We start from the raw sequence: 25,748 nt of genomic DNA on the forward strand, positions 1-25,748 counted from the left end.
GGAAGGAAAGAACTGACACCCGCAGTTGTCCTCTGACTTGCACAAGGGTCACTCCTCCCCCAAGTGTAAACAAAACAGATGATGTGTTTTCTCCACCACCACCCCACTCCACCCCACCCCACCAAACTCCTTTCTGTTCACTCCTAGCGCATTTCTTCTTTCCTTCTCGTCTTCTATACCAGCTGAGCCAGAATCCTCAAGCATAAGCAGTCCACATAGGGAAACCCTGTCCTAGGCCTGCCTCTGTGGGCCAATGTTGGGGGCACAGGCGGAAGTTAGATTCTGGTCCTATTTGAAGCCTGGCTCTAGAAAGGAATACTACTCTGCTATGAAAAAACTGGTAGACATGTAGGGTTTGAAGTTCAGCCTATCTTAGCTTGGAGTTCAGGATGTGAGATATTCAGAAGAAACAACATCTCAGGTAGAAAAATAACTGGAGCAAGAGCCAGGCTGGGCAGAACAAAATGCTCTCTCACTTGGGGGTAGAGAGGCTTGACTCTAGAGAGGTGAGCAGAAGTTTGTCACTTGCTTAACAATCTTCAGTTGCACCCTATTTAGGCTACCTGATTACCATTGGCAATCTAAGGTGCAGATACTTACTGGGGGTCTATTGTGTGCAGGGACCCAGGAGTCATGGCTGTGTATGTGTTTGGTGGTAGTGGGCTCTGGTGGGTAAGCCTCTTCTAGGTGGCTGGAGTCCTAACATGCCTGGTCTTTAGATAGAAGTTAACCCCACCCGTGTCTTTGCCCCCAGATATCCTTGCCAGTAAATGGGCAGGCTGCCAGGGTCACTAGGTGGCATCACAGCCAGCCAGCCAGTGTACTCTTATTATGAGGTGGTAGAAACCTGGAGGGATGTCTCTCTTGGCTCATCACAAGACCCTGTCCTCGCTGTCCAGGGAACATTTTGCAGCTCCTGTCACCCTGCAGGTTGAGTACTTCCTTGTACCTGAAGCTCCTGGTGCTTTATAGCTTGTTACCACCTTGAAGTGGGTCCTGCTAATATCTCCGGCACATAGGACCACTGAAGCTATTGGGAAGAAGCAGAATGCCCAGAGCCACTCAGCTGACAGGACAGCTGACAGTCCATCAGAATGGATTTCAGATCCAGGCCTGTAATTTCTTCTAAACTAGGGTTCTGGAGGTGGGATGTATCAGGTGCTCAATAAAGGAACATGGTTACCTGGATGACTAGGGCAGTGACTAATGAGCTTTCCATCCCAGCTTCCTATTGCAGGAATTGGGTAGCCAATAAACAAACTCAAAGACTCAGGGCTTCCAGGCAGAGATGAGTTCCCTGGAGACCAGGGAGGGTCCAATTTGGCTCCATGTACCATGGAGGTACTATAAGATAGGGCTGGTTTCTATGATATGGGTTTTATGATCAAGCCAATAATTATGTAAAGAACTATTTGGTGGCATGCTTGCAACAACTGGAGAAGGGACATGCCTCTTAATTTTTATAATATGTAGGCTCAGCTGCAGCTTAGAAAGCAGTGAGCTGTGCTTCTGGGGTGCAGTGATTGGGACAGTGATTGCTATGACTCCAGTCTTTGTTGGGCACATATTATTCATGTTAGAGACATATAAGTGCTAGGATTTTGCTCACACCCCCATTTTACAGGTTGAAAGCCACTAAGATCATAGAGTTGGGTTCTTATAGTTTTCTTAATATATTTACTTATTGTATGTATACATGTATATATGTATGTATGTATGCATCTACATATGCATGTGTGTGGAGGTCTGAGGACAACCTCTGAGAGTTGGTTCTCTCTTCTACTATGGGGGTTAAAAGAAGGCATGGAGCAAACACTTTTACCCGCTGAGCCATTCTGAAGGCCTTGCTGGTCTTTCAGATTGCAGCGACTCTTTTCTTTGTTCCATGCTGCTTCCCAGACCTCTTACATTACACTCAGGGCCCTGTGCAGTTTATGGAAGGCCTCATTTTTTTGGAAGTTTGTGCATGGCATCTTGGTGTAGAGTTTTGTATATTCTGTGCCTCTTCGGCCTCCCTGGCAGAGCTGTCCCTAGAAGCACTGAACTGGCTGGCAATCAGCCCAGTTCCTCAGAACACAGCCAGCTGAATGGACCAGGGTCTGTGGTCCCAGTCTAGATGGGCCTGGCCAGCATTGAGGTGTGTAGGAACCTGGGAATCCCTGGAGCAAGTTTCATGTCGGCCAATTTTTTTCAGGCTGTGTGACCTTAGTGAGTCTCTGGACTATAGACTCACCTGTCTTAAATGGAAAGTGGAGACACTGAGTTGTGTCTGAGCACCATGCTATTATGAATATTAAAAATAACTTTTCATTTCAAGCCTTTTGGTCTACGGTAAATTCTGTTCTTTTATGATAGGAATTACGGCCAGGACTGTATTTACTCAGTGGCATTGGCCTGTTCTGGCCTTATCAAGTAAAACACTTCATAGCTAGGGTTGGATTCCTTCCCTCAAAGGTCATGGCTACTACACAGTGAGAGGGAGCCTGCTTACCACCCCGTGCATATGGATTTTGTTTTGAACACTTGAGCTATGGAGGGTGGTTCTATAGTTCTTTCTACCCCGCAGGCTCCAGGGCCTTACTATATAACTAGCTGTCCTGAACCTCACAGAGATCTGCCTGCTTCTCTGCTCCAGAGTGCTGGGATTAAAGGCGTGCATCAGAACACTGGACACCACCTTAGTTTTTGAAACACCATTTCTCATTTAACCTGAAGCTTGCTTAATAGACTAGGTTGTGTGGCCAGCACGCTTCTGGGATCTTGTCTCTTTCTTTCTGCTCTGGGATTATAAGCGTATGCCACCATGACTGGTTTATTACATGCATGCTAAGGGTCAAATTTAGTTTCTTATGCTTGCAATCAAGTACTTTAATCATTAACAGATCTCCTTAGCCCCAAGTGTCTTTATTTTTCTTTTCTTTTTTTTGGAGACAGGGTTTCTCTGTGTACCCGGGCTGTCCTGGAACTCACTCTGTAGATCAGGCTGGCCTCAAACTCAGAAATCCACCTGCCTCTGCCTCCCAAGTGCTGGGATTAAAGCGCACCACCACTGCCTGGCAGCCCCAAGTGTCTTAATTTTACCCGCCTTGTTATGATGAACTATCTGACAAAAACAATTTAAGGGAGAAAAAGTTTAATCTGACTCACTGTTCATGATTTCCCTACCATGAACCTGGTCACATCCTATCCACAGATAAGGATTAGAAAGTAGCATGATAGTACATACTTAAATCAGAGGCAGGCTGATTTCTGTGAGCTCAAGGCCAGTCTGGTCTCCATGGAGAATCTTAGAGCAACCAGGGCTTCATAGTGAGGATTCCTGCCCAGGAAGGTCTCATCTACAATTGGGATGGCTTTTCTGTATTAGTTAACCTGATGAAGATAGTCTCTACAGGCTTGCCGGAGGCCTACCTCCCAGGTGATTCTAGATCCTGTCATCTTGACAGTGAACACTGTCTGTCTCACTAGAGTCTCAACTTTCTACCTTAGGCTAGCTCACACTGCAGTTCTTTTGCCTCAGTCTCCTAAGTCACCATACTTGCCTAGTGAAAATTGAACCCAGGTCCTCTAACTGTTAGAGAAGCACCGTTGAACTGCAACCCCAGCCATTTTCCCCCTTTTATTTCTTTCTTTGTTTTTTTTTTTTTTTTTTTTTTTTTTTTTTTTTTTTTTTTTTTTTTGGTGACAGGATCTCACTATGTAACTCTGGCTATCCTTGAACTCACTATGTAGACCAGGTTTGCCTCAAACTCATAGAAATCCACTTGCTTTTTGCCTCCTGAGTGCTGGGAATAAAGCATCCACCATTATTATACTCGATTCTTGATGATCTCACTCTGTAGCCCAGACTGGGCTTCCATTTGTGAATCTCCTGCCTTGGTCTCCTAAGTGCAGGAGGCACCAGACTACTACTGGCCTGGCCAGTAAAGATGGGGCTAAGTGACAGATAACAGGCTGAAGGGGACTTTGGTCTTTATTTAGTTCATGGGTTGTGGAGCACCAGTGCCCTGAGTTGAAGGCAAGGAGAGCATGCTGAGGTAGAAGATATAAGTTAACAGGCTGGGCCAGGTCCAGTGTGGAAAACCAGTAGAGAAACCCCTGTATGCATAGTGACATGGGTGAACGTAGATTCAGAGAGCCATGGGCCTAAGCAATGTCCTGGCTGACATCAGGGTGTGGGCTGAATATCAGAGGAGAGTAAGGACCAACTAATACCCATCAGCAAACCCTTATTTGGGAGGCTTATGCTGAGAAGATGGGTATATATTCCTCTTTAGTTCCTTTTCTTCATCTCAGGAGACTTCAAAGGCCACCTCAGAATAAGGCTTTCCTGTCTTGAGTGGCAGGGTTGTGATTCACTCACAGATCCTATAGATACTTGTGGACCTGTGGCCTACTGCATGGGGCAGGATGTGCTCTGTGGCCTGATAGAGTTTCTGACAGGGTGGAGGGGACACTATGAGGTAGATGGTGAGTAAGCCAGTTGAACATAGTCCAGAGCATGTCAGAAGAGCAGAAGTGGAAATAAAGGTGAGAGCAGAGGGGCTCAGGAACAACATGGCATTTGTAGGTTGCAATTAGGGAGCCAGAGAAGGTATACAGAGATAGCAGAAGGATAGCTGAGACTCAGGGCAAGAACAAGAGTGGAGGTGGTGGGGAGCAGCAGTAGAAGGAAGGCTCTGTGGTAGGAGTCTGCTTTGGCCAGAAGGGAGTGAGAATGTTGAACAGTCTGGGGAGCTCCAGGTTCCCTGAGGACTTTCCATGATGCAGTTCATTAGAGATTCTGGAGGCTATAGGTTGGGTCCCCACCAACATCTCCAAGAAATATGCTTGGGTGCCCCAGGCTTCTTAGACTCGGCTCTTCCTACTTCATACAGGGTGAGAACCATGAGCAGAAGGGTATGGTGGGGGTGGGGGTATGGGGTGGAGGATGCAGACTGGCTCCCAGCCAGTTCCCACACTTCCACAACCTGGGATCACCATGTGACAGCAATGCCTGCTAATGGAGGGCCTGTGTACTAGCACCCTGCTAAGAAGCCCTGAGCAGGTGGTGGCTGCTATGCCTCAGGGGAACAGACTAGACTCAAAGAGCAGAGACTGGCTAGTCTCTTGTCCTTGAGAAAGATACTCCTCCCACTCCATGCTTTAGCCTGTGGAAAAGCTGGACTGCCTGAATCTAGGCACACCTGATCAGTGTGCCCTTAGGCATAGACCTTTGTGGTCATTTTCTCAAGAGACCCAGGTCTCCTAGGTCACTTGGCAAGTTCCCTGCTCAGTAGCCAGCCGGGACCCAGGTAGCTGCATATGCCTTTAATCCTGCAGAGGCCAGTGGATCTCTGTGATTTTCAGGTCATCTTGGTCTACATAAGTGAGTTCCAAGCCAGCCAGGGCTACATAGTATGACTCTGTCTTAAAAACAAAACAAAACAAACAAACAAACAAATGAACAAAAAACAAAACCAAACCTAGCCTGCTGCTCAAGCTCTCCCAGGGAGCCCTTGTGTGCATGGGAGGGAGGAGGGGGCCTTGTTTCCTTCTCCATCTTCCCACCCCCTCCCCAGATCCCTTCTCTCCATCACACGGTTTGTTTGGAGAATGACTCACAGGAATGCAGCAAAATCCTGAGTGTGGTGTACTGGAAACCTCTCTGGGGGAAACAAGGATGGGGGAGGGGCCTGAGAGGCCTGGGACAGGGAGCCCTGGGCTGAAGGAGGCCCTCCTTCCCAATGATGTGTAGAGCTCATCTGGGCTGTAGCCCCTGTCCTACCAGGTCTGTTTCCCTACTGCCACACATTTCCAGGTTAAGCATCTTTGTACCCGATGCACAGTAGGTGACTAACAAGCACTAGCCGAGCACCCATTGGCATCTAGTGTGAACTAAATCAGACCCTTCCTTCCTCCTAGCCCCTATGTAGATGGAACTGATTACCACACAGCTAAGAGCTGCAGCTAGGCTCTGCCAGAGGTCAGGCTGGGATGGAGGGGACCTATAATCTACCCCCTCTAATTTATGAGCACATACAAAACCATGGTTCTCAGGTATAACCCTTGAAGCCATGGGATGATGAGAGACTGCTACTTGTGGCAGAAGAGCTTAGTATGCCTGGGAAGGCACAGCAGTTGGAGGGCACATAGGACTAGTAAATGTGGCCAGTGGGCTCTATCAGGCAGCAGTAGCAATTGAGGAAACATGGGTTTCCCTGGAATTCACTGTCTCTCAGACTGCCCTTTTAAGGCCCACTGATGGTGGCCCTGCAGGTGTATAGCCCCGTGTGATCACATCCGTGCTTTCTGTAGTAATGACATTTGGATTTTATGTGACCTCTCCTGACTCAAAAAGGCCACCTCAACTAATAAGATGCAGATTGCGGCTGGAGCTGCATGCTTCTACAGGAGTAGGACTGGCGGTGTCAGTGTCTGCATGCTTGGATTTTTTCATGGACGTCTGTCATGTTACATATTTTATTGGAAACTGCCCAGTTACCAAGCTGAGCTGCAACTCTGTGCTAGGGTGCTGAGGACATCAGTGAGTGAGATAGTGTTCCTAGGACTTCCATTTCAGCTCGAGAGAAGGCAGCAGCAAACATGTGTTGTGTGGTGAGCGTTGGAAAGAAAAAGAAAGCAGGCCTGTAAGAGCAGAGCAAAGATGCTGAGGGGTTACATGGGTGTGCATGGGGCACCACAAGGAGCTAGTGTGACCAGAGCAGGGGGAACTGGTAGGAGGGGAAGCAAGTGGACTTGGAATGTCATTTCAAGTTCAGTATTTGTACTTGAGCACTCCACATGTCCTACCATCTCATCTCACATGCTTAACACATGGGGGAGCATGAGGTGTAGCAGGAGTTTGCTTTTAAGTTTTATTAGAGATGGAGGCCATGGAAGGTTCTGGATAAGCAAGGAAGTGACTTCTGTTGAGTTGACTGTGTGGTTGCCATAGTCTTTGAAAGGGGCGGGGAGGTCAAGAAGGGCCTGCACACTAGCAGTGGAGGTAGGGAGTGGTATCACTACAATTGAGAAAATTGTGGTATAAAAATCTCTCCATGGAATCGGATGTTGTGCATGCCTATAATCTTAGCACTCAGGAGACTTAAGCAGGGAGGATCAGGAGTTCAAGGTCCTCAGCTGCATTTCCTCTAAACTAACCCATCAACAAACAGAAAAAAAAAAAAGCCCTCTTTACTTGCAAAGATCAAGTTTATGTAAAGCCTTGGGAATACTATAGAAATGGTGACTACATTCTGCTTGGTGAAAAAAGGAATTTAAAAGTATACATCAAAAGTACTAGTGCTGGGCATGGTGACATACACTTTGATCCCAGCACTTGGGAGGCAAATCTCGGAGTTTGAGGTTAGCCTGTCTATAGAGTGACTTCCAGGATAACCAGGGATATGTAGGGAGACCCTGTCTTAAACCAAACAAAAAACCCAAAAATGCAAAACAAACAAACAATAAACAACAGTTGTGGCCAGGTGTAGTGGCACACGCCTTTAATCCCAGCTCTTGGGAGGCAGAGACAGGTGGATCTTTGGGTTCTAGGCCAGCCAGGGATTGATTCATAGTGAGATTTTTGTTTCAAACATCTTCAGCCAACCAGCTAGCCAGTGCTGGATGGAAAGGCCATAGACATGTCTGGGAAAACAGGCTAGGATGGCTGTACTTACGACTTCATAGCAGCCATGGTGGCCTGCAGAAGACCTCCACAAGAGCAAGCCAGTTAATATGGAAGTTAGTATGGAAGGGGAAGAACTCGGGAGCCCCCACTCCCAACTGAGATACTGACAGTGTCTCTAAGAGGAAGGAGACTGAGTTTTCTTTAAGGGTCACCCAAGCTCCAGTGTATGGCCCCACACCTATGAGTATATATGGCCAGCACACATTTGACTGATTATTTAAAAACAACAAAACCCCCACACAGTTGGTAATGAATCAAAAGATAGGGATGAATCTTAGAATTAAGAGGAGAAATGTGATGAATATGATTAAAACGTGTTTAAGAAATCCTCAAAGAATGAGTAAAAATATTTTTAAAAACAAAAGAACAAGGGGTTAAAATTAATGAGTGCAATGTATCTGACTTTGCAGTAATATGCCCTAGTTTTATTTAATATAATTTTTGTCACTGCATTTGCAAGATTTTAAATAGAGAAATTCCATCAAAAGACAAAAGGAGAAAAAGGTCCAGAACAGACAGTGTGTAGAGTGCGGGTGACCTTTGGGGTGGCTTGGGGAGGGAGGAGACCTGGACTACCACATGGACCGCATTCTGAAATGAGATGGTAGGACTAGTTGAGCAACTCTGGACAAACCAAACCCCTCTTGACTTGAGAATTTTAATCCAAGTGTTAGAGATCAAACCCAGAGTCTCATGAAAACTGCACAATGTGTTCTTTCACTGTTACATCTCAGTTCTCAAAGAAAGGAGGCTTCTAATATGTGAACGAAGTCATAGTTGAAGATATTTTAGTGATGGAAATTTCTAACTCAAATTGAAGCATATAGAAGAAATAATCAGAAAGAATTTACAGAAATTCATAGAGTGAAGAAAGCTTGGAACTTTTGTTTTCTTTCAGCTTTGTGTACTTATTACTTACCCTTTCTTTAAAAATTAAAAGTAGGTATTTCTCTAGAAAAACAAATATTCTGAGGAGGAGTGTGGCTTCTCATCCAGGCCTGCTATGTGGGATTCTGGAGCAGTAGTGCTTGCTCTGGCCCAGCTCTGGCCTTCTGGAATCCATTCCTACCCATGTGGCTGTGGTGGAGTCCCAAGACCCTGGCTGCCAGCAGTCCTCTGGTAGTGCCCCAGCTACAGGCAGCTGCAGCTTTCTCTGCTTACATGGCTTCCTCCACAGGCCACTCACACCACAGTTGCTGCTTGCACCTTCCATTTCTGGGCAGCTCTGTCTGTAAGCAGGCTCTTCCTTATTTGGAGGTAGAATCTCACCCTGGCTGCCACCTTTCTCAGCTCGAGCCCGAGCCCCTTTGAACCCTAGTTTCTGGCCTGATCAAAGGGCTGCTCAAATGCCATTCGGAGGTCATGAAAAGACAGACACCAGCCCAGGGCATGTGTTGGTGGTCACTGCTTGTGGCACCAAGTATAAGAGCTTTTGGTCTGAAAGCCCAGCGAAGCAGAGTTTCCAGATTCAGTCTTCAGAGCATCACCAGGAACTGGAATTCCATACTGAGCTCAGTGGAAGACTCAGACCTCACAGAGCAGGAGGAAGTAAATGACTGTTGTTATAAGTACATGTCATGGTGAACTCCATGGAGATGAATTTCTATTCCTCCTTTACACGATGAATTCCCTGTTATTCTTCCCATTTTAAAGGAAAAGAAACTAAGGCTTAGGAACATAATGAACTTCAGTTTCCACACTGACCTATTTGGAGAATTATATTAACTTTTCATTACTATAACATGTACTTGAGATAGGTCACTTCAATAGAGGTTTGTTTTGGGCTTATAGTTTTGGATGTATAGGGCCCACACAGCATTGTGCAGGCCCTGGTGTACCACACCACGATGGCAGTGTGAATATCTCTGACTCTGCTCTTTCTCCTCTCTATAAAGCCATCAGGAGACTTCTATTCTAGTGATCTAATCAAATCTTACACTTCTCAAAGGCCCCAGTCCAAAGGCCACAGAGGGATTACATTTCCATTTCCTAACACAATTGATAGGTGTCTTAGTTACTTTTCTGTTGCTGTGTAGTGACATCCAGGCCTATGTCTGTTTTCCAAGCTACAGTTTCTAATTGCTCCAGATAACTCTGGACATATGACTTAAAAGATTGCTGTGAAGTCCTATGTGGGATGTTTTACAGAGTGGACATCCTGCTCTGCATGTTCTCCTTCCTTTAAAAAAAAAATTACCACACTTGTACCATGGCAGAGTGGTTTCTCTCTTTCTACCTTGTGAGTCCTAGATTAGACCTAGGTCATCAGGTTTGGTACCAGACACCTTTACTTGCTGAGCCATCTCACTGACCTTTTCTTTGGTACAACCACATAAACTCATGCAGGGGATTCTGAGAGAAAGCTAAACTGGGCAGGAAATTAGAATAGCCATTCTTCCTGGTCTTCTTCTCTTCCTAGATTTGTGGTATCCATACAGCTGACTATGATAGTCCTTTTCAGGGACTGTGAACTTCTGGGGATAGATTCTTACTAGTAGTTCTGAGAACTGAACCCAGGACCTTGAACATGCCAAACCAAGGGTCAGGTTTCTGTGTTTGTTACTTGGTTGTTTCCAATATGATCTTGCAGTTTAGTCTAGACTGACCTAGAACTGGCAACCCTGTCTCTGCATTCTGAGGGCTGACATGACAGGCTGCATTAGGATCAGTTTTGATTAGAACACCCATCTCTCTTTCCCAAAGGTAATCTAATATCTCTGCAGGTTCAGATAGCTCTTTGGCCTAGTCCCAGATTCACCCAGTCCTTCAGAGAAGCTGAATAGCTCTATGTAAGCTCTGTGGGGGGTTCTTCACCTTCTCTTTGTCCTCTCAGTCTCCCAAAGTCCTCACTGCCCTGGGGCCAAGAGAAGTCTATGGGTAGCATGCCTGTCATCATGCATCAAAGGAGGCTAGAGGTGCTGAGCTATCCAGAGATGGCCAGAAGTCAAGGAGCCCTGATCCTTGGCGTAGCAGAGTGAAGTCAGATGGTTGACACCTGTGTTATGTATTACAAATATACCCTTCCTTAACATTAGAGTGTCTACATGCCCTGAACTTGCAACATGTCATAATTATTGTAGCAGTTCTCCTGCCTTGGCCTCCTAGTGCTGAGGTTACAGGGTTTGCCATCACACCATGCTACTACAGTTTTTAAAAAATGTTTTTATGTGTTGAATGTGGGTAGACTCCTTTCTGTATCTCTGTATCAGAGTGTTTCCATCTTCTATTTGCAGCCTGCTACTGCTTGTCATGGCTGGGCCCAGGCCTCTTGCACTCTTGTGAGATGAGTTTGGCTGTATCATCTTTAGATAAAAAGTCTGTGACTGCTGTCAGGCCTCAAGAAGCATGGCCAGGGCTTGGCCTAGCATCCCAGACTTGGGCCCTGGAAGAGAGGTAAAGGTAGAAATTCACACTGTACTCATTCTTGGGCACCTGGATGACATTATGGCAGCCCAGCCCAGCCCAGCACAACACAGGTGGTGTGTACACATGCCTGCTTCTGAGTATATGAGGGCTTGACAGTGCCTTCCTGATACAGGCATTCAACTTTTCTTCCAGCACAGGGCCTGATTGAATTTCTGGAAACTTCCAAACTTATTATTTAGGGGTCAGTGCCTGTAGGTGAAGCCTAGAAGAGGAGGAGGAAGCTGTTTGGGCTATAAGAGAAAAGAGAGGAGGTCTGATGAGCTGGAAATGAAGACCAGATAAGTGAGGAAGGAAGGAGAGTGAGGGCCAGTAAAAGGGAAAGGAAGACATGGAGCAGAGAGAGAAGGGGAACCGAACCGTGGCTTAAGTGTCAGAATGGATGCCTCAGGACTGGGAAGGGTCTCCTCTGTCTTACCTAGGCATGCTCTGCATATCCTTAGGTTTGGGTTCTAGCTATAGGAAAGGCTAGCCTCTGGATCTGGCCATGATGATAGCCAGATAGTTCCTCCTTTGCCTCTGGGCCTCTGCAGCAACTGGCGTCAAGCAAGTAAATTTGGAGGCTTCTAGAAATTCACTCAGGCCTGTGATAGAAGAAAAGTTGAACACCTGCACCATGATACTTCTAAGACCCTAAAAATGGAGAGAGGAGCTTAGACTCCCAAGAAGCAACTGCAGGGGTTCAGCAGTGATGCTTTAGCTGCAGCCAGGGTTCCTCAGGGCTTTATTTTAGGTTCTGCCTGTGTGAACCTAGAGTGCCATTGACTGCCTCTGGTGATGTCATATAGGCTAGGGAAGAAGGTTGGACAGACAGACACATGGTAGGGAGAACCACAGATGGATAAAATCAGAGTCAGCTGAGAGAAAAGGCTGCTGGAGAGAGCCTGGTCTGCATTTTCACTTAAATCAGAGATTCCAGCCCAGGGCACAGGCAGAGATGCATTTCTGTCCCCGAAAGGGAGCAGTGGGCATCTGGGCAGCTTTCTGCCTTGCTTTTGCCAGCACCAACCCTAGACACCCAACTGGTTTTCTGATCCTCACTGTCAGCTTGTGGGATTTGGGGAGGGAAGTGGGCTGGGAACCATATGAACTGTTTGAAAATATCTCACAAACTAGGAATTGGGATGCCCACATTCCCAGTGGCATTACCACTAGTTGAGACACAAAGCTCTTTGCTTTAAAGAAGAAACATGCTCTCTGTACTCCTCCCCTAGAGAGTGCATGCAGCTCGGCAGAGGGTTCTAATGTGAGCAGAAATGTACAGGCTGGAAGTGAATGCCCATGCCACTCCCAGGCAGGCAGGGTTATCTGTTGCTCACTGCTGTCTCCCTAGCACATTAACTATACCTATCATGAAAGGAATACTCTGCAGGTACATGGTAAGGCAAAGCAATAGCAGTTGATTAGCTTGGTTGGTTTAAGAATACATCAGAGCCACAAGGAAGCAAGGTCTGACAGCTGACCTGGATTGACATACTCACAAAATGATGTTATTGAAGCTCAGAGGTGGGTGGGAAGGTAACAGGCTGTCCATATTGGACCCAGGCAGAAGACAATTCCTTCAGAGGACAATCAATGAGTGAGAGACCTCTTTGGCATGATGAAGTTAGCAGATGACAATGAGGGTGATTAACAGGTAGAAGGGGCATCACAGAGGCTGAGGCTGTTACCTCCTGAGGGATAAGGTTTTCCATGCCCCAGTATCTAAAGCATGACAGCAGAACACAGAAGCTCTTTGTTAGCTTAGCTGCTCAGCCAGTATCATGAACCCTGCCATCAGACTAAAACTAGAATGTGACCAAGTGCTTGCTGGCCTCCCTACTCCTGCCTTGGCCCTACATTCAATCTCTTTGTGGCAGCCATGGGTTATAATGAGGACCTAGGGGAGATTATGTCCTTCCTTTGCTTGAATCACCACAAAGACCTTCCCCCACCCCCAATCATGTTCCCTGTAAAACAGAATATCCTTACTATGGTGTACTATGTCCTATGGGTCTGTCTTTGTCCCTCTTTGACATACTAAAGTGTAGCTACAAGCTCTCCTGCCTCTGGGCCTTTGCTTACTATCTCACCTGCAGCTTTCCCTCCAGTTATCTGAATGTTCACCACATAGTCTTTCCAGTTATGTTCTGAGCCTTAAGTTTCCTAGCGTTCAATATAAAAACACAGCCCTCATCCCGTACTCTCAGCCCCTTCCCTGGCTCTGTATTTTCTTAATACTCTAAGAGTATAGTCAGACACCACATAACATTTCACTCAATAACAGACTGTAAGTACCACAGAGATTCCTAAGATTGTTTCCTGGTGGATATGTCTTAGTTTGCATAAGGACACTATAATGGCACAAGTGCCTGATGTAGTTCTCAGAATGAACAATGTTGACCATATATCATTTACATCTCCATTCTGTTTCATGCCTGCCTGGGGAGGAAAATGGAATCATTGTCTCATTTCTTGCTGTGGATCCTCAGCACAGAGAGCAGATCCTTGTGCCTAGTAGGTACTCAGCACATATCTACTAAACCTCCTGTAGATGAACACTGTAGATGATACACACACCACACACACACACACACACACACACACACACACACACACATCTACCAGACCTGTAGATGAACACTTTAAATAATTATATGCATTGGTGTTTTGCCTTCATGTAATTGTGTGTGAGGGTATCAGATCTTGGAGTTACAGAGAGTCGTGAGCTGGCATGTGGATACTGGGAATTGAACCAGAGACCTCTGGAAAAGCAATTAGTACTCTGAGCCATCTCTTCAGCCCTAGATGGACATTTTTACCACCTGAAAGTTATGTGACATTGGGAAGAGCATCATTGGATGTTAGTGACCCAGTCCCTGAAATATATGGATATATGGATATTTAAAATTGCCATCCCCCCCCCCAAATAGATTACATGTAAAATCTGCCCCACTCCAGCAAAGCAAATAACTGAGCCTAGTCTTGTAGACTTTTAGCCTGAAGCTATCAGCACAGGGTTGTTTGAACTTCTGAATCTCAGGGACACCTTCTTATCTTGGTTGGGTTGGTCTATGCCCTTCTCCTCTTGTCTGCCTAAGTGTTCCCTAGCTAACCCAATCCTTGGTGGACTTGTCCTTTGTGTTGTGTCCCCTATCCCCAGACTTCTCTATGCTCCTGCTTAAGTCCCCAGCCTTTTCATTTTTCTCTAGCTTCCCTCTCACTATGTAATAAAGCAGCTGTTCAGATGTAGGCAACCATGAAGCAGACTGGTCAGCCTGCTCTAGGAACCCAGTCACACCTATGGGAAGCACCCATAGAACTCTTCCTAACTCAGTAGGGGCCACCATTCTGCTGTCCCCAGGCAGGACTTACCTACTGGAATCTGCAGCTCAGGACACAGGAAACCCTCCTGTCCTATAGCCCTACACCTGGACATCCCTTGCATGAAAATGATTTTACTGCAATCCTGAACTGCCTGCCACCACACAGAATCCTGCCAGCAGAGTCTCATGGAACAAGCCAGAGGCTGGACTCATGCAGTTTAAATGGGAGTTTTGACTTTGTCATTTGATAAATACAGGTTGAGTTGTGAGACCACATGCTAGATACTGTTCTGGGCAGAGGTGAATACAATTTCTCTTGACCTTAAGAGTTGGGAGTTCCACTGAGCCAAAGATAGGCCCCTAGAAAAAATAAGTACTCCTCTTTCCTTGGGACAAGTGATGGGTGCATCACTATCTCACTCCTTTAGACCCTTCTGGATCTGTGAAGAGTACTCACGGCTAGGTGAGTTATGTAGCCTGACTGAACCCCAAGTTTCTCCAACCCCTTCACCTGTCCAATTAAGCTATCAGTTCATAGAGAAGCCATGGGCTGAATCAAGGTTATAAATAGAAGACCTAGCTTAACTTTACTCATTCACCATCATTCATTACCAAATACTTACTGAATATATATCAGGTACCAACCTACCAGTGGAGGACATAGCATGGAACAACCAACCAGAAAAGCCACCTACCAAACAAATAGGGAAATTTCTGCCACTTAGAAATGGGAAAGTGGCTCGGGCAGAGGAACCAGCATGTACAGTAAGAAGGGGCACTGTAATGAAGCCAGAAGGTAGGATATGACATCAAGAGAGTCACGGGGCCTGTGTGAAGGGACCATCAGCCACTGGGAACACTGAAGAGTTAGGCCAGGGGATGGGGGACTGTAGAGGTGACTCAGCAGTTAAGAACACATGGTGGCCAGGCAGTGGTGGAGCATGCCTTTAATCCCAGCACTTGGGAGGCAGAGGCAGGTGGATTTCTGAGTTCAAGTTCTCATCTACAGAGTGAGTTCCAGGACAGCCAGGGGTATACAGAGAAACCCTGTCTTGGGGGAAAAAAAAAAAGCACAAGGTAGTCATGCAGAAAACCTGAATTTGGTTTCTAGAACCCACAAGGTGGCTCACAACCATCTGTAACTCCAGTTCCAAGGGATCCAATACCCTCTTCTAACCTGTATAGGTACTAGCTATGCTCACAGTGCACAGACATACACGTAGGCAAAACACCCATGTGCATAGAATAAAATAAAATTTTAATACACATTTATTCTTTATTGTATATGTCTAAGTGTATTACATGGATGCCTGGTATTTGAAGAGTTCAGAAGAAAGTGTCTGAACCCTTCTCACAGAGTTACAGATGGTGATGAGCCTCCATGTGGGTCCTTGGGATAGAATATCCCCATCCCCACTCCCACCTCATCCTCTGGAAGAGCATTCTAGGCCATCTCTCCAGTTTCCTTCCCCTTAAGTTGTTTTTTAATTATAAAATAAAATTTAAGAGTCAGGGAAGAGAGTCAGCTTTAGCCCTCCAGCATGGGCACACGTTATCATCTTTATGCACATCTTGTATACCTGAGTGATTGTATAGAGGAAATAGGTAAGTTAGGGAGTGCTGTGGGTGAGGGTCAAGAGGTCAGTCTATGACCCAGCACTGATTTGTGTTGGCTTATCACTAGACTTGATGGTGCCCACAGCCGGCCTTCTGCTTCTCACGGCTGTCTCAGGACTGAGTGATATAGTGTCCCAGAACAGATCATTGAAGACCAAAACTAAGCAGCCCTGCATTTCAAAGGTGAGGAGATTAGACCTTATCCTATAAGTTTCATCCTTGGCAAAGGTCTCCTTTGCTCTTCAAGTGACTAAGGAGGTCCTTATTGCATAATGCGACCAGAGGAAACTCAGAAATGCCAAGCTTGGCTGTAAATGCTGATTCCCTGTAAAGAGAACAAGGGCTCTGGACATCCACTTGGTACGGAAACCTGGTTTGTGTTTTCTTTTTGTCTGAGAGAGGGTTCTAAGTAGCTCAGCCTTACCTCATACTTGCAATATAGCAGATGGCCTTGAACTCCTGCCTCTACCTCCTAAGTGCTGGGATTCCAAGTCAGTTACCTTATTCTCAACTTGGAGTCTGTTTTAAAAGCATCTTTCCATTCCAACAGTAGACTTAGGGTAGCTTTCAAGACAAGGTCCAGCAGGTAGAAAGAACAACTGTCATACACTCCCTGTTAGAACTCACCACCAACAACCAAACCCTAGCCTATTAGGCACACCATCATGGGCAGGTGGGATGAGGGTTAGGATCTATGGAGAGACTTCTGCATGTGCAAGGTGGGGCTTAGAAGTGTCAGCCACTGGCTCCTGAGTGTGAAAAAGATAGCTCCTTCCCACAGAGCAGATAGGTGCCTGAAGAGGTATAGGGGAGCAGGATTGGGTAATAAATCTTGGCTTGGAAAACCTGGATGGATACTTGAATGGATGTAAAGATTCATTAATGAGTGGATGGATAGAATGGGTGGGCTGCATGGGTGGCTTAGAAAGGGCTGGCTAGCAAAACTCTCAGTTTGTGACTAAGTGTGGCATTTCTGTCATGTTCCCAGGGGTCTGTCTTTAGTATGGTGGCAGCTTCCCCACTGCTGCCACCCCCTCCCCCCCTTGGCTAGGTCCAGCCTAAAAGTCCCAATCTTCTTTGTTTCATCTATTCTCTGGCTATCTTCAGGCACTACCTTCCTTGCTGCCCACCTCCAAGATATCCTGGGCACAGCCACTGTTGCCCCCTCCAAACCCTCTGAGCCCCTGGGTTTGTGGGGTCCGTAAGTGCCAGGATCTCTGAGGTGCATCTCTGGTGCAATGAAAGGCACGTCACGAAGGTCCCTACCTACTTGTCTACACCTACACTCACTCTCTCTCTCTCTCTCTCTCTCTCTCTCTCTCTCTCTCTCTCTCTCTCTCTCTCTCTCTCTCTCTCTCTCTTTCCTACACGTCATTCTGTGCCCCAACACCAGCACTGCTTGTTCGCACCTTAATCAGCTCTTCTGCTTGGTGGGATCCTCTAGGGCCAGCTTCTGCCTGCCAGGTTTCAGACCCTACGCTATCACAGGCAGTCTCAGATCCCTGCGTGTGGCCAGTGCACGCACAGGCGCAATGTCCATACTTTTTCAGTCCCTTGGCCCCACACAGCAGCCAGCCCAGTTACAAACAAGCCCATACGAATACACAACGCCCTCGGAACACAGCCCACGCAGGCAGCCCCGCCCACGCAGTCACACTACCACCTATAAACAATCGCACACAAACACCACCCCCACGCAATCACTGCATCACTCAGTCCCGCCGAGACCTACCGGCATGTTCAGAGGCTGGTTTCTAGTTAATCCCCCCACACCCCTACCAACACCAGCCCGTGACATTCACACGTAGGGCAGAACAGAAATTTATAGCCACATTGATACACGGTCCTGAACGCACAGCCAAGGGCTCACCCGTGGGCTCGTAAGTCACTAGAAAAAATATTAAAGCGTTCCCTCCCTTATAGCTTTGGCACGCGCGCGCGCACGCACAGCACCCCCTTCCCTCCCCGCCCCCACTCGGTCTTTAGGCGCCTTGGAACCTCGCAGCAGTGACCTGGCCACCGCGGTGAGAGCCGCGAGAGCGTCTCCTTGGCGCCCCCTCCTCCCGCTCGCGCCCAGCTTACCACTCCTCCTCCCTGCCCCCTCCCTCTTCTCCCCTCCTCCGCGTCTGGGGCGCGGGCTGCACGCAGCCAAGCCCCCTTGTCGCGTGCCCCTCCCCGCGCGCGCCCTGCGCCCGCATCGTGCTAGCCCAGTGGACGTGGCCACAAGGCCGTCCCTAATTACCTCCTGTCCCCCCGGCGGCCAGTGAATAATGGCTACTGAGGGCACTCGCAGGCGCTGCTGAGCAGGAAGCGAGGGGCTGGAGAGGCGCGGCGCGCACGGGAGCGCGAAAGAGAGGAGCGAGCCCAGCGCCAGCGCTCGCGGCGCGCAGAGAAAGGAATCGTGTGAGCGCTCACATATTTTTCTCCCAAGGATCTCATCTGGCGGTCGGGTACTGGAAAAAGAGAGAGGGAGAGCGCACCGTTGCAGAGAGAAGGCAAGAGAAAAGGGAGACTGCGAGACGCGCCACGCCGGCGCCCCAAGACCCAGGAGGAGCCCGCAGGTATTGTTGGCGGCGAAGCTTTGTGTCTTCGGCGGGCTGCTCCGGGCAAGAGGGCTCCCTGAATCCCGGCCTGCCACCGCGCTCTGACCTGCCGCGAAGCAGAGCTGCTGACGGGGGTCGCCGGGGGGGGGGGGGGCCCTCCCATCGCGCCGCGATCCTTGTTGGAGTTGCGGGTTTGCGTGTTTGGAGGTTTTCCATGTGGGTGGAGGGGGATCAGTCTCAGGAGAAGGAATTTCTTTTCTTTTCTTTTCTTTCTTTCTTTCTTTTTTTTTTTTAATGGCCGCAGCAGTTAGGTTGTGCTGGGGATTCTCCCCTCCCTTTTGCTCTACAATGCCTTGGTGAGCGGTCACGGCGACCGAGCTACTGGTGGAAGAATTGGGGCTGAGATGTCGCGGCGGGTGGCCGCAGATGGGGATGCTGGAGAAGGAAGGAGTTCACCTCAAGTTCGCAGTCTGTGTCGGGAAGCTGGTCCGGCCTGGGAGGGCGTTTCAAGCACCGGTCCTACTGTGAGCAACCAGTGAGAAACTTCCCGAGAGTGTCGTCTCCCGGGGGACAGTTTCCTGGCGCCTCTGGGTGCCAGTGCTGCCCCTCCTCTCAGCCTTGGAGCGTTTAAGCGTCCCCCCACCCCCATTCTCCCATTTCCCAGCCGCTTCCGGATCTGGTGGACTGATCTGGCTTCAAACACTTCCCCTCGACACCCCTCCCCATTCCCTGTTGCGTTCCCTCTGTCCTGCGCCAGCCCGCCTGCTAAAACAGCTGAGTGGCCAAGCTGACAATAAAATCTCATGCCTTTGCGGTGAGGGGCAGGGGTCATGACTCAGCCTCTCCTGTGACTGCTAACCCTGAGCCCTAGGCAGGCAAAGCGACTCCCTCTTTCTTCCTTGTTTGGGTTGGAGAGGTTACCACTGGATGGCGTGGAGAGGAGGCCAGTAGGGGTGCCCAGCAGGGAGACTTAGGGTGCACTGGCCAGGCTGTGGATTCTGCCCATCCAGGCCTGATGATTGGCTGGTGCCTTTGGGCACGTAGAAGAGCCACTCTAACCTCAGCCTCCTCCCCTCCTGTACAATGCAGGCTGAGAGGTGATCCCGGAGGTGATGTGCTTGTATGACGAAGTGCTTGGCTTCCTGAAATCCACAGCAGATACCACTGCTCTGGTGACCCAGAGATCTGAGACCTGCACTTCCTCTGGGATGAAATGGGGTGAAGGACTGCTAAGGGGGGAGGGTGGTAAGAACAGTTCTTTTTCCACACTGGCGCCATGGGACAGAAGGTCTGTCCCAGAGAATTCCTGAGGACTGCAGCCCAGAAAGGGGGAGAGCTTAGCTCCAAGGGGGAACTTCTGGGTCAGAGCCTTAGCTCTCAAAACTGTCAAATCTTCACTTTGGGTTTGTAGAGAGGTCTGGGACTGGGTGGGCCTTGCGAATCCCAGCTTTGATAGATGGCTAGTTGAGTTGCTCCAGGGGAATGGAGTCCAGATACCATAGGCTGGCTGTTAAAGCTGGGGAAAACACCTCTCTCCCTAGAAACTGTATTCTTAGGGGAGCAAGGAAGTACCTTTTGGGGTTAGGGAAATGGATTGTCTTTAGACTGTTCTGTGGCTGGGTCCAGGAATCCAAAGAGTTAACCTTCTCCCAGAAATCTGTCAGTCCCTAAACAACAGAGAAACATTGTTAGCCCCTCCATGCTAACAGCATGATACTGCCTGGCAGGAGCTGCAGATCCAGACCTTGCTTTCCCTATTCATGGCAGCAGCAGTCACTGCCACTAGCTGGACAGGATGCATGCTGGTTCCTTATTTAGGGACCTTGTAGGAGACAAAAGTCAGAGCTTGTGGATCAGGCAGCCAAGCTGTGGCCTTGTAGCTCAAGGGAAAGAGGTTACAGGCCTGGGTCATGGAAACCGGGAGGGATGTCATTATAGGGGCTGGGTTTAGGAAGAAGAGCAGTGAGACCTTTCTGACCCTCTGCCTTACACACACCTACACCTTCACCCCTACAACTGAGGACCTGGTTCTTTAAGAGTGACTTTCTGACCCCCAGGATAGACTGTGACATTTGCGAGTTGAGACAGCTTGGAGATGAGGGCTCTAGGACATAAGCTTCATTTTGCCAAGTTTGTTGCTGCCTATGGCATAAGCACCTTGGAGAGTTGTGTGTGTGGTGAAGGCGGGCTGGGGATACAGCACAGAGGGGACTACTTACCCTGCTCTGGACATCATCTGCAGTTCCTATAGGCAGAAGCTGTTCTCATAGACCTCAGAGCCAGGCACACTGCAGACAATATCGTCTGGTATTTGGCTAGACAAACATAGGAGTGAATGATTAATGAGTGAGTCAGTGAGTGAAAGGGGATTAGAAGCAGCAGGTCATTTTTTAAAGGCATTTTTTGACACATAAATTATAACACGGTTTATAAAATACCTTGAAAAATAGAGACGAACAAACAGGTTATTGAGTGTCTTAGGACTCTGACAGTGCTTGCATGTTGGTGTGGTTCTTTATCACATGCTGGCTTTGATGGTTGCTGATTTAAAGGCTTTCTTGAGGTGTCCATGTTTTGAGGAGGTGCTGATAACAGCAGCCTTTTCCGGTTTTATAACCAGCTCTTTGTAAACACCAATGTTAATATCTTCAGGCTTTTCCAGTCAAGTGGATTTGGTATAATTTGCTTAATACTGCTCTTTGTTCCATATACTGGAACAAAATGTAGTTGAGTGTATTTTATGTAGAGACTCTTTTCTGATGTTAAAAGGTGATTTCCTCAAAATGCTGCTGCTGCCACCACTGTGAAAGGCTACAGCACGCCTGCAGTGGAAGAATAAGGCTTCTCTAGCTTTCTTGGGCTAAGTAGGACACTGTTCTTCCTTCCCTACTGTCTAGAAACTTCTTCGTGCTGCAAAGAACCTTGGCAATGAGTCACTTGTCTGACCTCCCTCTTTTGACTCAAGAAGAGGAAACCAGAGCCCAGAGGGGAAGTGAGTCCCAAGGTCACATATCAAGATCTGGCGTTTGGGTTATTGTATCTGGGAAGAGTCCTAGGCTGAATTTGCCCATTTCATAGATGAGAGACCAGGTGAGGAGAACCATTCAGCTTGGCCCTGCTGTCTGTAGCTGGAACAGTAGCAAATAGGCTCCTAACATCTTCTGTGTCATGTACACCATTGTGGCAGTGGGTCTAGGGCTACTACCCAAGTCCCCAGCCTGAAGTTGGTTAACCCCACCCCCAATCCCCGCCACCTCTTACCCCTTTACCATCTCATTTTCCAAAGAGAAAAGCTGAGGTTCCGAAGCAAGTGCATCAAGAGAGGTGGGGCTGTAGAATTCAGGCCCCCTGTGGTAATTCCTCCTGCTGCAGCTTCCAAGTTCAGAGACCCAGCTATGGTCTGTTAGGAGCTAGGAAGGTATAAGCACCTATCAGATGCACTGTGTCTGAGATGGGGATCAGTTAAGTCTATTTAGAATAATTCTGATCTGAGATTGATTATGGATACCTGGGGTGAAAGGAAGGAAAAGAAACAGATGAGACAGTGATTCCAAAATGGGGGGAGGCTTGGAAGGAAGAGAATGGAGGAAGGAAAAAAAAGAAATGGGATAGAAAGGATTTTAGGTCAAATAAAGGATGTAAAGAGAAAGCCTCATCAAGTATCCAGAAGACTGGGGATACTACTTCAGTGGGAATGTCAGGCCAGCTGGTGCTGGGCATCATAGGGTGGCTATACAGGGCTGAGTGCTGTTCAGTCACTTTCTTCATAGGGAACAGGGAACAGAGAGGTCACTAGCCTGGGTCCTGTATGCTTCTGTGTGGTTTAGGTCCTTCTGACCCTAAACATGTTGCACCCAGCCCTAGATACCCTTGTAGCAGGCAGCTGTGGCTTCTGATTCCCCATCCAAGAACAGGGCCCTTTGTGTCTCCTCCCTGCCAGCACTTCATCCCTGAAGGTTGAAACTGTGCTGAATATGGACATATGGACATTTGTGTGGGATGTGTGCAGGTGAGTGCTCATCTGTGTGTCATGTTTTGGGGTGTGCCCATGTGTGTGCCTCTAATCCTCCTCCCCCCTTATTTATTTTTTTTGAAACAGGAATCTTACTATGTAGATATCTGGCCTCCAACTTGTGACCTTTCTGCCTCCACATGCATATTCCTCTGTCTAAACACACATGCCTCTGTGCTCTCCTTTGGGTGCCTTCCATGTGGATGCATGCACATCTCTGCAGGTATGTGTTGGGGGTGGGATGTAAGCTTGTGTACGTGTATGACTGTGAGTATATAATAACCTCCTGATGGCCTTGAGGGGACCCAGGAGCCAGGCTTTTGTGCAGTTCTCAAGGTTGTAGATGGTAGGTAAAAGTGAAGTATGGCCCTTTGCTGAGAGGGATACACTGGGAAAGCAAAAAGAAAGAAAATCCTAGAAGACTGTCTTCCTTGTGGTCTCCAAGGAGATCAGCCTGTGAAATGATCCGCACGTTAATTAAAAACGATTATATCCTGATTGAGCTGTTTTTGCTCAACCCCCAGCCAGGAAGAGGCTGAGTCTGGATAAACAGGGTCCAGCCATAGACTCAGGACACAGGTTTGGAGGACTATGGCCTGTATTGAGGATACATGCCCAATTAGAGTTCCCTGAAGTGATGTCCTTGAGGTCTAAGGAGCTAGATGGCACCCATCAGAATGCCCTGATCTGTATTCATTTACATGGTAGTCTATCATTTGCATAACTGCGTGTTGGTGTGTGTGCTTAGTGTTCTAGAAAACTGATATGGCTTTGTGCAGCCAGATGTTGGGAACTCCAGGCCATACCCAGTTCTCTAGCCTCAATACCCAGCCCGTTTTCTTAGCTCTTAGCTGCCCCCAGACTCCCATTTCTGAACTTCTGCATCTACAGAAGCTCAGGGAAACTAGGGCCAAGAGATTCTTCTCATTCTCCATGTCCCTAAGTCCGTCCTTTCTGAGGCCCCGTCCACACAGAGCATAAGCCATGTTCCTTTACGTGGGGGATTTGACAACTCATCACCTAGATGGTCATCATCTGGCCTGCATTATTTGTATCTGCCCTACTGCCCTGTGTTAGCTGATAATCTGTAGCAGACCAGACCCAAGTGCCACTAGGACCTGCAGGCACTGCAGCCACACCTGGGTGCACATCTAAGATTTCTCTAGGGAAGCCCAGGCCTGGCACTGCCCTGCTTTGCTGGGTTATCCCTCCTGTTAACCCAAGGGGTGCTCAGGTAGAGAGTCACAGTCACATCATCCAATGATAGACATTCCTGTAAACCCGCTCACCTCAGCATCTGGGGGACCTGCCCACCACTGCACCTCTTCCTACTCCCACACGTGAATTGGCTGCCTCTGCCCCAGGCTTGCCCCGATCTCTGAGGGGGAGAGACTCAGATCCAAAAGAATTGAAGGTCATTACCCCAAAGTAGCCGAGTAGCCGAGCCGTATTTTCCCTTTGGTGCAGTAGTGATGGTAGCTTTTCCTGGCAAGTCTGTCAGGAAATGAGGTAAGGTTTGTTTAAGTGCCTGACAGTCCTGGATGCAAAAGGACTCATCTGTACATCTCTACATCCAGGACAAATGTATGCTGCCATGGGAGAGGAGTTAAACTTGCTGACTATTGAGGAGAGAGATAAAATGTAATCCTTTAGGGTTTTCTAGGAGACAGCCTTGGGTGCAGGTAACTCATCTCAATACGAGGCTCTTGGGGAGCTAATGTGCTCACTGGAGCCACCTAAGGTTACCTCATTAAGAGTGGAATGTTTGGGAAAAGCAGTGGGATACTCCTGCTGGGCTGGGTCCCAATGAGATTTGTTAGATCTGACCCCACATTCTTAGCGGGAGCTTGACCAGGGGGAGGTGTATAAGCCAGAAAGTAGTACTCTGAGAAGGAGAGGGGCAGGTAGGGTGGGAGGGAAGAAGACAGGTGTCCACTCACCTGACAAGCCCTTGGTACCTGTGTAAACAGAGTGGCCTTGCCTGCCCTAGTTCCCCAAGCAAGCTGCCACCTCTCAGGAGTAGTTTCAGCTGAGTTACTGCCTTTTGTCTTCCTTCTGTCCATATTGCTGCTACTCCCCACAGCTACAGGCCACGGCATGAGCAGCCCTGTTTAAAATGCTAACCTGTTATCTTGTTTCATCAGGCAGGTCTGAAAGGACCCATGCTTGCATAAGCTGGCAGTGCAGGTGAGGCCATAAGGGCCAGCTGCTCTTCCTGGAAATGTAACCAGAGTACCTATCACCCACTTTCTCAAGATCCAAAATCTAGACGTTTTTGTGACACATTCTGTTTAAAATCATAATAACAACTGTTGCAGCTAACTGCTTATGGGTCAGATATGGACTCCAGACCACCATTTGCTGCCTGATTAAAACACTGTTACCACTAGGTCACTGTGTTGCCCTGTAGTACAGGTTTAGTGTGAAAGGCGTTCTCTCAGGAAGCTCCCTGGTTCAATGAGACCCTAGCAGGGCTGGAGTCAGAGGAAATGCAGTGGCCTGGGAAAGGCATGTAGAAATAGGAAACATAAAATGGGGGTCTTTTTCCTGGGGTCCTGTAAGGCAAAAGCAGAATTAGAGTCATTCTGTCATGGTTACTCTGGCCATATAGGCTAGCTTATGGTCTAGGCTTCAGCCAGAGCCCAAGTGTCCAGGAAAAGCTATGGGGGAGGCCATCTTAGAGGTTAGAGTGTAGAATAGAGGTGCTTCATAGGGGGTATCCAGATCAGGCTGAACTAGGTCAGCCTGACCTTGTACTTGTGGCTGTGAAGCTATATTGCTGACAGCCCATATGTCTGTCTAGGAGGCCCTGCCCTAGGGAGACACTGGCAGGTGTCCCAGAGGAAGGGGACTCAGCATAGTATTCTTTGCCAGAAAAGGAGCACTGGCAGCTCAATATTCTCCACATTGTGCTTGAGGCCTATGGTGCAAGACAAGGAATATGTGTGGATATGAGCAGCTCTAAATCAGAGTGGGCACAGAGCAAGCCCAGGTAGGATCTGCAGCTGACAAGGCACTGGGCTACGACTGCTATGACATACATTACTTGGAAAGCACTGGGAAAGGGCTCACTAGGCAGAGCATGACTAGCTCAGAGGTAGGAGCACTGAGGAGTTAAGGAAAATTGGCAAGCCCACACCTGTTTCCAAGGATAGAGACAACCCATCTTCTCAGTT

The 25,748-nt window shown here is 48.1% G+C and overlaps 1 protein-coding gene across 11 annotated transcripts in view; it reads left to right on the top strand.

The window, feature by feature from the left end:
* The window catches only part of Rai1 (retinoic acid induced 1), a 95,231-nt gene that overhangs the window by 17,580 nt on the left and 51,903 nt on the right, over positions 1-25,748 (top strand). For 5 of the 11 annotated variants that reach the window (XM_031352304.1, XM_031352302.1, XM_031352307.1 and 2 more), the window contains one exon: positions 18,449-18,578. The exons of 3 other annotated variants lie outside the window; for them this stretch is intronic. The gene's annotated coding sequence lies outside the window, so the exon portion shown is untranslated. Of the gene's footprint in view, positions 1-16,084; positions 16,201-18,017; positions 18,042-18,448; positions 18,579-18,864; positions 19,085-25,748 lie in introns of those variants that run through there. 3 more of the 11 variants (XM_031352306.1, XM_031352303.1, XM_031352308.1) reach the window with 3 other exon arrangements.

The sequence above is a fragment of the Mastomys coucha genome, unplaced genomic scaffold (genome assembly GCF_008632895.1).
Source record: "Mastomys coucha isolate ucsf_1 unplaced genomic scaffold, UCSF_Mcou_1 pScaffold5, whole genome shotgun sequence".
In the NCBI taxonomy this organism is placed as follows: Eukaryota; Metazoa; Chordata; class Mammalia; order Rodentia; family Muridae; genus Mastomys; species Mastomys coucha.